The following is a 13,982-nucleotide window of genomic DNA, read 5'->3' on the forward strand; positions in this document are numbered from 1 at the left end:
TGTGAGTGTGTGTGTGTGTTTGTGTCTCTCTGTGTGTATGTGTTTCTGTGAGTGTGTGTGTGTGTCTGTGTGTATGTGTTTCTGTGAGTGTGTGTGTGTGTTTGTGTGTGTCTGTGTTCAGCAGTCAGGCTAAGTCTGTTGTGCAAATGTTCCACCATGTCAAAAGTCACAGTGGAACAGTTCCAGGTTCCTTCCCAATGACACAGTCCATGCCAAACACAGGTACAAATGAAGCTCCCAAATACCTGAGACAGGCCAGCGTGAAAAAGGGAAAGAACACAGAGGAGCTTCAAAGAAGATAAAATACTGGCGTGAGCCAGGAAGCTTTGAAATTAGAATATGGAAAGAAAATGCTGAGAAAGGAAAAAAGGCTTTCCTTAGTTCATTCAAAGTTGAACATGAGACCTATGGACTCAATTAACTTCATTATATCATCATCCTTACATGTGGCAGGAGGAAAAACCCACCTTCTTTCTTGCTGTCAAGTGTATTTGCATTTTTCTGGACTTCCATTTTATCTTTATTTGTTTGAAGCTCCAGAATGAGTTCGGGGCTTTAGTCTTTGATCCTGGCTAATCTCATGCCATTTCCAACCCTCTGATGTGAACTGAATTCAAGTCAGTAAACCCAGGAGGAACTTACTGTGACCCAACCCTGGACCATGGAGAGGGCCACTGGCTGCTGCATTCCTGCAGTCACAGCACTTCCGAGGCGGTCTCTTTCTCTCCGGAGGCACTAAGTCCAGCATACCCAGTAAGAAGGTCAATCATTTGCTTGCAGGGCACGGGGCACCCTGAGCGTTGGTGATAGAGGCTGCCAGAGTCCAGAGGAGGCCAGGAACGGCAGAAGAGATGGGAAGCAAGAAGCAGGCATAGGTAGACCTAGAAGCCAGGATTTGGAGAGACTGGGGAGGAAGCAGAAATGATCCTTGCTCTGGCTGGTACTTTTTAGCTCCCTTCTCCAGTCTAGTTCACTAGCCCACTTCTCCCTCAGAAGTGCTGTTTTTTTTCCTTCTTATTAAGCTCTTTATTTCTATTTAAAAAAAAAAAAAGAAAAGAAAATTCAAGAGAAACAACAGGATTTAGCCGAATGGAAATCAACAAGGACTGTGATTTTAAATCTTGGATCTTCAGTGTGGCTTCTTTTCCACTCGGGCCACAATCAGACACCTCTCATGCAGTGGGTAAATCACACTGAACTGTGAATGGAAGTAGAGTTTCTCCCCAAAAGGGGTGATCTATGAGACACTTCCCTCATGAGCTGCTCTGTTCTTCCTCCTCATTCTCCTAATGAATGAAGTCTCTGAGTCTGAAGAGCTTGGGTCCAGTTTTCATGGCAATTGACTTTCCTTGATACTGAAACAAAAATCTATACTTTAAATATATATATGTGGGTGCTGGGAATTGAACCCATGCCCTCTGGAAGAACAGCCAGAATTCTTAACTGCTGAGTAGTCTCTCCAGCCCCTAGTTCTACCATCTTTAGAACAAATACAGGGAGCGGGGATGAGACAGAGAAAAAGAAAGGTTGAGCGTTTCATCGAAAGTTATCTTGTTTTCCAGTAACATCAAACAAGATTGCAAATCACTAAGGAAGTAGAGGCAGGATTATCGGGAGTTTTAGGCCAGCCTCAGCTATATAGGGTATCTGAGATCTTCTGTCTCAAAAACAAATAACTAAAACCAGGCCTATAATCCATGTAAAGAATGATAAGGAGGTTATTTACAAAGCTTCTGGCTTTAGCATAGACTAGAAATCTTTCCCACCCTGGTGAGAATCATTCAGACTAGCTCAGCTTAAGTCTTGTACCTACCTAGGAACCAATCAGAAAAGCTAGGAAATATGATGTTGGCCTTGGTCATCCCTGGGCAGAGTAGACTGTTTCATCCCAATTCTTCTGCACAGAGGGAAGAAGAGAATGGTTCCCCACGAAGAAATCAGAGTAATGCTTTTAAGGAGGGGAAATGGATACTGGATCTGAAGTCAGTAAAAAGTGAACATTTTACGTGCCGGACATTCTTAATTATTAATTAGGACTTTGTAAATGGATTAAAACTAATTAAATAAGAGGCATTAAAGACTGTCACTCAGAATAATTTGCATCACACACCAGAAACAACAAACTAATTAATGAAAATTGCCATGATATCTTTTCACCGTCGCCACAAATTCTTCCTTAGCAGACCAAAGCTCTTGGCTCTCTTGGACTCACTTTGTAGCTAGACCAGGCTGGCCTTGAACTCACAGAGATCTGCCTGCCCCTGCCTCCTGAGTGCTGGGATTAAAGGTGTGCACCACCACACCCAGCAGCAGTATTCAGTATTTAAAATATGGCTAGCATACAGTCGATAATATGCTTTCATACTTTAAATATGTGTATTTTAGCAGGGGGCTGTGACCCATGCCTTTAATCTCAGCGCTCTGGGAGGCAGAGGCAGAGGCAGAGGCAGGCAGATCCCTGTGATTTGGAGGACAGCCTGGTCTACAAAGTGAGTCCAGGACAACCAAGGCTACACAGAGAAATCTTGTCTCAAAACAAACAAAACATTTAAAAATTTTTACTTAAAATTGTGTATATGTATGTGCACATGAACACATGTGCCCCAGAGGCACAAAACCCCGTGGAGCTAAGGTTGCATGCAGTGGTAAGCCAGCTGACTTCAGTGCTGGGAACAGAACTGTATTCATCACTGAGTCATCACTCTAGTTCTTCGTTTTATTTTAATTAATTAAATTTTAAGTCACTCCAGTGACCAGGGACACCACATCGGACAGTACGGAGAGTGTGGGAAAGATACAGTCCGATGTCGCCATAGGCCTTTGGTGACCTAATCTTAGGGTAGAAAAGGGCAAAAATAAAATGCAAATAAGCCCACAATGGTGCAGCTGTACAGTAGTGCAGGAAGATATGGCCTGTGAGCCAGCCAACTCAGGAGCCAGGTCCCCACTTGGTCGCCTGCCTCCTCTGCGGTTAGGGTGTGTGTTTGGCTCGTTTTCCCGGCAGACCTCACGCCGTTCGCTTGGGACTTGAGTGGGAGAATACCGTTCCAAATTTGCAAAGCCCTGCGCTCACCGGAAGTACCCGGCTGAAGTGGGGCAGGGGAAGGCCGTGCTCCGTACCTCGGTTCCGTTTTGGCTTTGACATGCTAATCTGCAGTCTCCGCGGAGCGTGAGCCACCTGCGTCCCCTAAAGCTTTCGATTTACGTACACGCGCGTGACCTTTGCCTTTGCTATCCTGGGGCCACTGGAGCAGTATTGACCGCTGACTTGCGAGGAAGGGCTCTTAGCAACTGCCTAGGGGATGACGCGACGTCGCCGCGGCGACGCGGGTGGCCTGTAAGGGTAAAAGCTGGGGAAGAGAACGAAAGCAGAGCCCCACGGTGAGCAACCGGGGTGGATCCGGGGACGGGACCCGGGGTCCTCGCTTGCCCCCTGCCTGGCTGGCGAGTTGCTGCGTTCCCTCCAGGCACCCCTCGCCCCTCCCTCCGCGGCCGTCTTTTGTCTTTGAAAAGCGGGGGAGACCGACAATACGTTATTAACTGTGCGTGCAGGTGTTATTGAAGAGACCAATTTGCGAACAATGGCCCTTCCCACGTTGTCCAAACAGAAAGATTGCTCCGCAGCTGTTATTTGCAGAACCTGTCAGCGTCCCCGGCGCTGCTGTCGCGGCGCCAGCTGTCCTCGAGCGCGGCTCTCCCGGCCCCGCCCACTCCTGACAGCCCCGCGGGGGCCCTGGCAGCGCGGCTGCCCACCGCTGGCCGCCCTCCACGCCGGGCTGCCTCGCACCCGCCGCCAGACCTGGCTCCCAGCCTGGCTCGCAGCCGCTCCGAAACTCTCCCCTGGGAGCATCCTTCTGGTTCCCGTGCCCCTGAGACGTGAAAACGGAATCCAGAGAGAGAGAGAGAGAGAGAGAGAGAGAGAGAGAGAGAGAGAGAGGCTCGGGAGGCCTAATGCGTGGAGAGTTCGAAGGACAGATACACGGGCAGACATTATGTGAAATGTGTGTGGCCCGGATGCCAGGTGCGGATCTTCTCCGGAGGATCTAAGTGAAGTCGTCTTGAACCCACCAATTCTGCAATCTAGGGATGTTCCAGATTCCCCCGCCCCCACCCCGCCCCCGGGGAATGTGTTCATCCCTAAGGCACAATGCAACCCTTTCAGTGCGTCCCTAAATAAAGCATCTCCCAGAGCTTCACCCTGAAGTGTTTCACTATCAGCTTCCAACCCCTATGAGCTTGTTTCCCTCTGGAGAACTCTGAGTCCTCTCTCTCTGCTCTCTGGTTTGCAGGCCCTTCCCCCAAGCCTCCATACCCAGGTCCTCCCACCAACGGCTTCCAAGTGGCAGGGCTCCCTCTCCTTCAAGGAAGAGGCACTTTCTTCCTGGTACAAAGACCTTCAGTTCCAGGGGTGTCCTGCTGGCGCCAGAATGACTGCTGGGTTGCAAAAAAAAAAAAAAAAAAAAAAAACTCGCTGGCACTTCTGCACTCCCCTTTTCTCTTTTGGGGGTGACTCCCCTACAGTGGCTGTTGAGTTTCCCAAGAGGCAGGGAAAAAAAGGCTCATTAGAGCTTCCAACGATGACCTGAAAACCAGCAAGTTGGATCTTGCCCCATGCAGCAGCCAGGCCGGCTTGTAGGTGCTTAGCAAATGCTATTCCTATACGAATGGCATTCAGAACTGCCACGGTCTTACCCAAATCCCCCAAACAGGTAATCACAGTCTCCCCCAGACTGTCCTTAGATTTGTGTGGCAAATTCAAGTCTACAAATATGACCTGATAGCGTTTTGTAGGCTACAGTGCTATCTGCCTTATTCTAGAGTCACAGTTGGAAATGTAGATTTTTTTTCACACACCAATTTCTAAGACTTCTGCCTCACTCAAATATGGAGCCATAAAACAGGTTCCCAAGATCTTAACCCTATTTTAGGCTGATGGTGACACATTCTAAAATGACAAATTGCATTCTTTCTGACATAACCTTAGGTCTCATTTCCTAACTTTCAGTTCAAGAAAATGTATCTATTAATAGCATTCTCACTATTCCCTGTCTCTTTACTCTTAACTAAGAAATAAGAATGATGGTCATTCCAAAAGCAAAACAAAACAAAAGCAACAAAAAACAAAACCCAATAATAACCCTGGACTTAGCAACCCCTGGTTGATTTTTAGAATATTTATTAAGAGTCAGAAGGGAAAACAGATGATGTGAATGAAAGTTCTTCTCAGCTTCCTAAAGACTTCTCTGAGAATTCAGGAGATTTTAGTTTCTCAGGATTCCTGAGAATTATGGCCACCTCCCCCGCATTCCCCAATGCCAGGACAGCAATGCAGACCCACGCAGGACTGCGCTTCCTGAACACAAGCATTATTTCACCAGATGCAAGTTGATCTATTCCAGGGCAGTAGGCAGTGTACCATCACTGAGGGGCGCAGCAAGCCCATGCCCGCATTCAGCTGGGTAAGTGGCAGCCGGCCCAGCCCAGGCGCTGTCTCCTAGCAGAGCTGGAATGTGACAGGCAGCAGGGAGGAAAGCATTTCTGTGCGTGTTAACAAGCTGGCTGGAAGGAGGCAAGGCACTTACCTCAGTGCCACATTAGGCTGGGGAAATACAAACTGGACACCGTGCAAATATTTACCTTCAGGGACCTTTGAGAGATCTCTGGGGGAAAAGAAAATAAATGTGTACATGTGTTTACTCATAATGACTCCCAACAGTCCCATCGGAACACAAGCCCGGCATTTCATTAAGCAAGCATTTTCAATGGCTGCTGGGCTGTGTAAATACAAATAAATAAAGCCCCAGATCCGCTTTGCTGGCCGGATGGAGGCGGAGCATTTTGATACATGATCCTTGTCTCCCAAATGGATCCCTTCTCCAAAGGCACAGAAGACAAGGCGTTTGCTGAAGGGCTGTATTTCTCCTAATGGGGTCATTTAGAGAAACCTCTAATCTGAAAGCATATACGTTCACTCTTACAGTGTGAAGAATGTGAAGAAGCAAAAGTGATTTGACTTAGCACTCTCCACACTGACTGAATTAGCCAAGAAAAGCCCAAGGACATCTCTTGGACTGGATGAAAAATGACTTGCGGACATCAGGCTGCTGCAGCAAAGCTACTGTGGGACTCTTTGTCGGGCCCTGAGGAGGAAAAGCGCGTGACCTCATGGCGGCCTTAGAGCAACCTCAGCACCCTGCACGGACCCAGGCAATGCTGACACTGAGAACAGTCTTGCCTTGGGAGGGGAGGGGAAGCCTCCAGCTTACACACACCCATTCTGCACAATGATATGGCACAAGGAAATACCTCTCTGGGCTAAAGATTCTCCAGTCATTAGTCTCCCCTTCTCCTCCCAACTCGCCAAAGGCAGCTGGGCAGGGCAAATGACTCAGGAGGGCAGACAGCAGGGAGCGGCCAGCCATGCCTTAAAAATTACAAGCGTTCTCTTGAGTCTACTGGACTCATAAACTTGCTAGTCACCAAGGGAGAGGAGCGAGCCAAAAAGGGATGCCGACATGAATTTGGAGAAAGGTGGGAGAGAGAGAGGCACAAAAAAAACGCTAGTGAGAAAAGGAAGCTGCTGTTTTTCCTGAAGATGGCTTAGTAGACCAGGACGGGCCGGTCTGAATGCCTCTCCACCATTCTCTGGGGCTTTCTACCCTTTCTGCCTGCGCCCCGTGTTACCTGCTGGAGGAGGGCAGAGGCACCATACAGTACAACAGGACTCTTGGGAGAAAGGAACACTGGGAGAAATGGGGAGCTGAGATCCGAGCCGAGAACCAGAACCAGTCCCCACAAGGATCCGGCAGAGGGTGGGCGGAGGGCTGGCAGTGCCAAACCCCAGTGCCTCTCAGGCGGGAAGAATTCCTCGTGCACATGCTGGGTCCTTTGTGTACGGCACCTAATTTGGCCATATTGAGGGAAGACACTGTCTCCGAGGGAAATGCCACCTAGCACTGTTGGGAAGCTCGGAGCTTGCAGGCAGCACTGCTAACTGTCCCGGTCTCTCTGAGTCTAAGGCCCTTCACCTTCTGTCATTTAGAGATCTGGCAGTGGCTTACCGCCCTCCCCCTCCCTGATAGCCCTACCATAACCACATCACAAAAAGACCGCACAGTGATCCCCGCCCTAACCCCTACTTGTCCCTCCTGTCACCACTCCTGCTCACGTCCAGCCACCGATGATGACGTGATTGTACCAGGGTGGCTGTGAAAATGGACCGTGAGGGGGAAGAGGGAACTCCTTGAGTGTCTCGACATTCAATCACACACTGTCCAGCCTGGAGGGCTCCCAGCAATAGCACCCCCCATTAGCATGATTTCCAGCTAGCTTATTAACCAAAGCCCACCGCTTCTGGCTGGCATTCAGGCCCTGATACAAAGGAATGAGGAAAAGCTCTTTTCTCCACAGCGGTATCTCGCCTCCTTGGCAGGTGGCAGAGGGTGATGTATAGGAGAGCTGGCATCTCCTCCTCCTCCTCCTTGGAAAGGAATGTAGCACACAACCCTCCCACCCCCCACCCCACCCCCATCAGCCAACCCACCAGCCAGCTGACTCTCCGGGGTCAGTGGCAAGGATGGCTCCAGCTGCCTTGAAGAACAAGCCCCATGTAGCTAAGGACTCTACACTGGTTCGGCCCTCTCCTGGGGTCCCAGTCCCCACCCAGGCAGCCTCTGCCTCTAAGCTCCAAGCCCTCACATTCTCCTCCCTGGTCCTTACGTGTAATCAATTCCTGTAGAATGTCATTGGAACTTTCTCCTGCCGCCTTTTCTAAAAGCCCATTAGTTCCATTAAAGCCGCCCCATCATTCACCCCTCTTTCCTTTATTGTAATACATACATCAGCATATTCTACTGGATGCGGAGCTATCGCTATGCTAATAGAGCCTTTTCTTCTAAATGCTGAAGCTTCTAGAATGGCTTCTGCGTTTCTTGTTTCTTCTGTCCTCATTCCTACAGAAACAGAATCTGATGGCAGGCACAGGGAGCAGCTTCCCCAGCACACGTCATCATCCGGCCCATCCACGGCTCCTGATGTTATTATGCAGAAGCCTGTGGCTACAACCTGACCAAAGAACAGGGACCCGGCTGAAGCCAGCTTTGCAGAGCAAGCACACTGCGCTTTCTGAGATGCCGTGTTACCATGTGGAGGGTATATGAAGGAGCCTGTGAAACCAGGAAGAGCACCAAGGACCTTCCTACCTTAGAGCTGCAGCCACTGATGGGGGCCATCTAGAATGAGCCCTGATGTAAAAAAAAAAAAAAAAAAAGCATTAAATACTCTCATTTGCATTAGCACAAGGCAAGGTTGAAGCGATACCCACAGAGTAAACAGTATGAGTTTGCTGATAGACAGTAAGCAATGTCATCAATTCATTAGCATACTCTCTAAACAATATCATTAGCCATTCTCTAAAAGCCCCGAATCGACTCTCATGGGCTCTCAGCACAACCCTGGGAGGCAGTGTCACTGTCAACCCATTTTTGTAAGACAAAGAAAGAAACAGAGTCCCAGATCCGTGGTCTCATAACCAACAAGTGATGGCTGCCAGCTTTGAAGCCAGGTCAATCTGACTGTCAGTTTTCCCTAGTCACAATTCGCCCCACGAGCACCCTGGAATTTGCAACCCAATTCTAACTTAGGTCACCAAAGCCCCATAAGACAAGGTTGTGAGATATAGCCAAAACAAAACACTACCCCAACTAAATTAAAATTTCAGATAAATAGTGAACAGTTCTTGAAACTTGTTCCATGAAATATTTACAAATAATTATGCAGAAAATTCATTTGTTTATATGGAATTTAGACTTAGTCTCCTATTTTACCTGGAACCTTTAAAAACCTAGGCAGCAGCTGGGAGGTGGGGATGCACACCTTTAATTCCAGCCCTCAGGAAGTGGAAGAAAGCAAATCTCTGTGAGTTGGAGGCCAGCCTGGTCTACAGAGCGAGTTCTAGGACAGCCACGGCTTTACAGAAAAACCCTGTCTCGAAAGAACCAAAACCAAAACCCAGCCAACTAGTAAAAATTAGAGCCTCTCACAGGAATAATGATTGAATTTGCCCAAGCCAGAGGTCTCCAAATTAAGAGCCAGAGGATCTTTGCTGGTTGTTGTTGTTTTATCGACTTGACACAATGTTTAGGAAGAGGGAACTTCAACCGAGAAAATACCTCCATCAGCCTGGCCTGTAGGCAGGTCTATGGGACTGTGTGCAGTGCCACCCCTGGGCAGGTGGTCCTGAATCGAACAAAAAAAGCAAACTGAGCAAGCAAGCCAGGAGGAGCAGGCCGGTAAGCAGCACCCTCCACGGCTTCTGCTCCAGTTCCTGCCTCTAGGTTCCTGCCTTAGCTTCCCTCAACGGACTGATTCCGGATATGTCAACCAAATAAACCCCTTTCCTCCCAAAGCTGCTCCTAGTCGTAATCTTTATCACAGCAACAGAAAGCAAACTAAGACAGAATCCTTCCATTGGGACCTAATGGGAGCATCCCACCAGGACAGGCTGGAGCTGAACGGCCCCGACCCTGGAAGTGTCCTGGAAGTGACCAGAGCATCCGTGTGACACTGTGTCCGTGGCTGCAGAGACATAGCTCCTCTCTCAGCTCCTATTCATGACATGTCCCCATGTCACATCCCCCTGTGCCAGAGGCAGGAAACTCCTTCCTGCTCCCTCCCTGCCACCTACTTTATACAAAGAAACTGAGGACTTCCCTCCTCTTCTAGAGAAGAAGGGGGAAATAGCAGTTACATAGACATAAGCACACACACACACACACACACACACACACACACAAATACTGGATGCCAGGACAAGTTCACACTGGTAAACCCCAGGCCTGGCCAATGCGCTCATTCTTCAAGTGTGAGCACGTTTTGAAACGTAAAAGCCATTTCAAAACGAGAGTCTGAGAGATGAGCAGGTAGTCTTTCCTGACACTAATGTCGTTCCCTTCCTTTTACTGTGCAGAGAGGCAAACGCCACAGTTTTCCTCTCACCTTCTGAGAGAGTCACTTCCTCTGCTCCAACCAACACAGCAATAACCCTAGCCAGACAGTCTGAAGCCAAACCCCACCTCTCCTACCTATCTCTAAGTTATTGGTGTAACACACACCCATGTACACGCACACTCACAAACACACGCATGCAGGCGTTCACACGCAGAGAGAGCAAAACCTGCTTTCCTAAGAACTTAACAGTGGAGCAATCTGATCCCAGCTTCCTCTAGATGGGCCAAAAGCCGCAGGCTACCCCACACACGTAAGGCAGCACCCCTCCTCCAGTTTCATAATCGCCTGGTTTAGCCAGTCTGAGCTCTAGGGATCAGAGAAGGGCTTTGGAGTCTTGGATAATCCTGAGAGCAGTTACTGTAGCTCTTGTCTACACCCAGGGACAGTGATTCTCACAGAGAAAGCCTGTCTTCCCTCACAAAAAAAAAAAAAAAAGGAGCCATGTCAGAACATCCAGGAAGACGGTTCAAGTGTCTCTAACAGCATGCTAATTTATGTTTTCATATTTGAGTGATATAAACAATCGCTCCTAAGCGCCTGTTGTTTGCCCGTTACAGAAGAAAAACTGCATTCTTGGAAGTGACAGGAGTCAGTCTCCCGCATTGCACCGCTGCACATTTGCCTGGGTGCTGATGATGGGGAGCGGCCTGATCCCACGCGCTGTGCTAGCTGCTCACAGGCAGTGTTCTCACTCCTCAGCCACCCCACAGGTCAGATCAGGAAACGGAGGATCCAAGCACGGTAACTCCGAGATCAGACCCGAAATCGCTCCGCATTTGTTCACGTACTGGCCATGTTCTTCTTGGTTTCTCATCGCTTTGGATCCTGCTGGCCTTCTGTCCTCCCACAGAAAGCTGAGGCCATGTTGAGGATTAGGAAAAGAGGTATAAAGTCAAAGCTATTACCTTGCTGTCTCCAACAGTCTGTAGATGGTATTATAGATGGTGTGGGCGTTGGAGGAGCAACACTATTACAATCACATCTTGATACGGCTCTTTCTCATTAAGTCCTTTGCCAATGGAGGAAACATTCCATTGAAGTCCAGGAAAGACCACCTTTGACAAAAACAAAAAAACAAAAAAGCTGGCAGCCACCGAAAAAGCTAGCATGTGACACCACTAAATGAGTGCCTCAGATAGACTAAGAGCTAGGCAACTGCCATCCTTCTGCTGCTGGGACACTCTGAAGAATGCTCACCCTCCCCTACTGTACCTCACAGTCCTCTCATTCGAAAGTGTTTCTCCAGACCTTGGGTGTTGACATGTAATCCCCACCATACAGGGTGGACTTTACGGGTAGAATCTTGATCCAGCAATGGTGGTTAGAGGGGGTGGGGAGTGGGGGTGTTTGGAAGACATTTAGGATTAAGAAGGTCACGGAGAATGGACATCCAGGAGCAAACCCTGAGGCTTTATCCCGTCCGCTGGCTCAGGCGGGATCCGCCAGCGATTCGGCTGTCACTATTTGCTACCTCTTGACCTTGGACCTTAGAACCGTGAGGCAAAGTAAACTCCCTTCTCAAATGTACCCAGTGTGTGAGGTGAGCCACTGACAACACAAAATGAACTGATTCAGCAGGTGAAATTTAATAGATCTTTCAGCTACTAGACAGGTTTAATTGAGTAATTCTACAACAAAACACCCCCCCAAGATGAGGCAGTGCCAGATCAATGGGACAATTCAGTGTGTCAGAAAATTCTGCATTCCATGCCTTTTTCCTTCCTTCCTTCCTTCCTTCCTTCCTTCCTTCCTTCCTTCCTTCCTTCCTTCTTTCTTCCTTTCTTCTTTTCACATGTATGTATGTGTGTGTATACATGTTTGTGTTTTATGTGTCTATGTTCATGTATGTATGTGTGTGTGCACACATGGGGCTGGAGGTGGATGTCAGGAGTCTTCCTTGATCACTTTCTGCCTCAGTCTTCCTGAGGCAGGGTCTCTCTGTCTATCCCAGAGCTCACCAATACAACTTGTCTTCCTAGTTAGCCTGTTCCCAGGATCCCTTATCTCTGCCTTCCGGGGCTGTAGTGGCAGGAGCTGCCATGCCTGTGCGGCATTTACACGGGTTCTAAGGAGCCAGCCAGTCCTCCTGCTCGCTTGCATGGCAAGTATTTTAACGCTCAGCCATCTCCCTAGCCCCTCAGACAGTACTTTCAAAAAAACAAACACCTGGATCTCAGTTTCTTGTTTGTTCAACGTTCTCACGTGTAGGCACACAGCTGGCGCTTCCACCTTGATTCCCTGGCCTTGGGTAGAGTTCACTTCCCTTCATCTGTGGACTGTGCTCTCCCACCCTCCCCATCAGCTGGCTCTGACTCAGCTCCAGGAGACTGTTCACATCCTTTACCTAGTGGCTTCCACCTCCAAGCCACAAACAGCATGGCAAATCCTTTCGTTTCAAATCTCTGACTCTCCTCAGAAAATTTTAAAGGGCTCACCTTTAGGTCAAGACATCGAGATAATTTTCCCTTTACCATACCTTTTTTTTTTTTTTGAGATTATGTAGCTCTGGCTGGCCTTGAACTCACAGAGATGGGCCTGTCTCTGCATCTGGAGTCCTGGAGTTAAAGGTGGGCACCATCATGCCTGGTATTCTCGAGCTTTGTAAAAGGAATACACAATGTCACCACACTTAACATAATCTTTGCTCTGGAATCTTCTGTTTCTTCCGAAAAACTAGATTTTACTGCGGCTTGGGAAAAATGGCCGGATTGCTGAGGGCTTTTGTTGTTGTTTTATAGATTAAAGACACTTTTGCCTAAGTGATATGAGTCAGCAATGTGCCATCATGGAGTGGAAGCTGATAGGTAAAGATGATATTTGTACCAATACATGGAGAAATGTGTAATGTATCAAGTTCAAGAAAGTTATTATAAATGTTATAATGTTGTTACACTGAAAATAGTCTAATAAGCCACTAGGACTTGATACATTATGTGTGTGCATTTCAAATAAAAGTTTGTTCTAGCAGTCAAACCATGTAAAAAAAAATGATGCATAATTTAAAAAAGCACCAAGACTTAGCAAATGGACCAGATCAAACATCAATCTAGAGAGATAAGAAATAGCTTATATTGATGGATTCTATTTTCTAAAGATATATTAAGCAAAATCCAAGCCAACTTTGGACAAAATCCTTCCTAACATAAGACACCATGAAAGCCTGGTTGGCAAGCCTCCGACATACGCTAGAGAAATACATTCTGACCCCGGAACATTGAGGAAATGGACTATTCAGCAATACCCATAGATCTCCTATAGATCAGAAAATTGAGCATGTTCAAGGCCATCATGACACTTGGAGAGAAAAAATCAAAACATAAATCCTTGTACTGGTTCCTAAGCTTACAGTTATTCTTGCTTTTCCAAGAATATTCTTGCTTTTGCTAAATGGACACAAAGCGGAAAACCCAGCCTTTCTTCTTTACCCGTTAGCCCTGGAACAAATACCACGGAGCTTCGTTCCCTCCTCAGCTCCCCAAGTTGGTCCAGGTCATTAGGAAGAAAATGACAGTGCTTTAAGGCCTCAGAAAGAGTCAGGGTGACGGCTCACAAGATGGCATTGTCCTCAGGGCAGGGACAGGGTGACCAACCATCACACTTGGTCAAGACTGAGGGATTTCCTAGGACAGGGAGCTTTGAGCACAAAGACTGCAAATCATGATTAACTTCTCTGAGCCTTGGATTTCTCACCTGTTAAATGGGGTGTCAATGATGGGACGTGACACAATGCCCACGCGTCACTAACTAGTGACTTTGAAAGCATCAGCTCCTGGGTGTCTTTATTTTTTTTTTTACTTTTTTATTACATTTTTATTTTTTTTATATTAGGTTACAGTTTATTTACTTTGTATTCCAGCTGTAGCCCTCTCCCTCGTTCCCTCCCTCCCCCATCGCCTCCCTGCCCCTCTCCAAGTCCACTGATGGAGGAGGTCCTCCTCCCCTTCCATCTGATCCTAGCTTATCATGTCTCTTCA

This window comes from Meriones unguiculatus, chromosome 8, assembly GCF_030254825.1.
Source record: "Meriones unguiculatus strain TT.TT164.6M chromosome 8, Bangor_MerUng_6.1, whole genome shotgun sequence".
Classification (NCBI taxonomy): Eukaryota; Metazoa; Chordata; class Mammalia; order Rodentia; family Muridae; genus Meriones; species Meriones unguiculatus.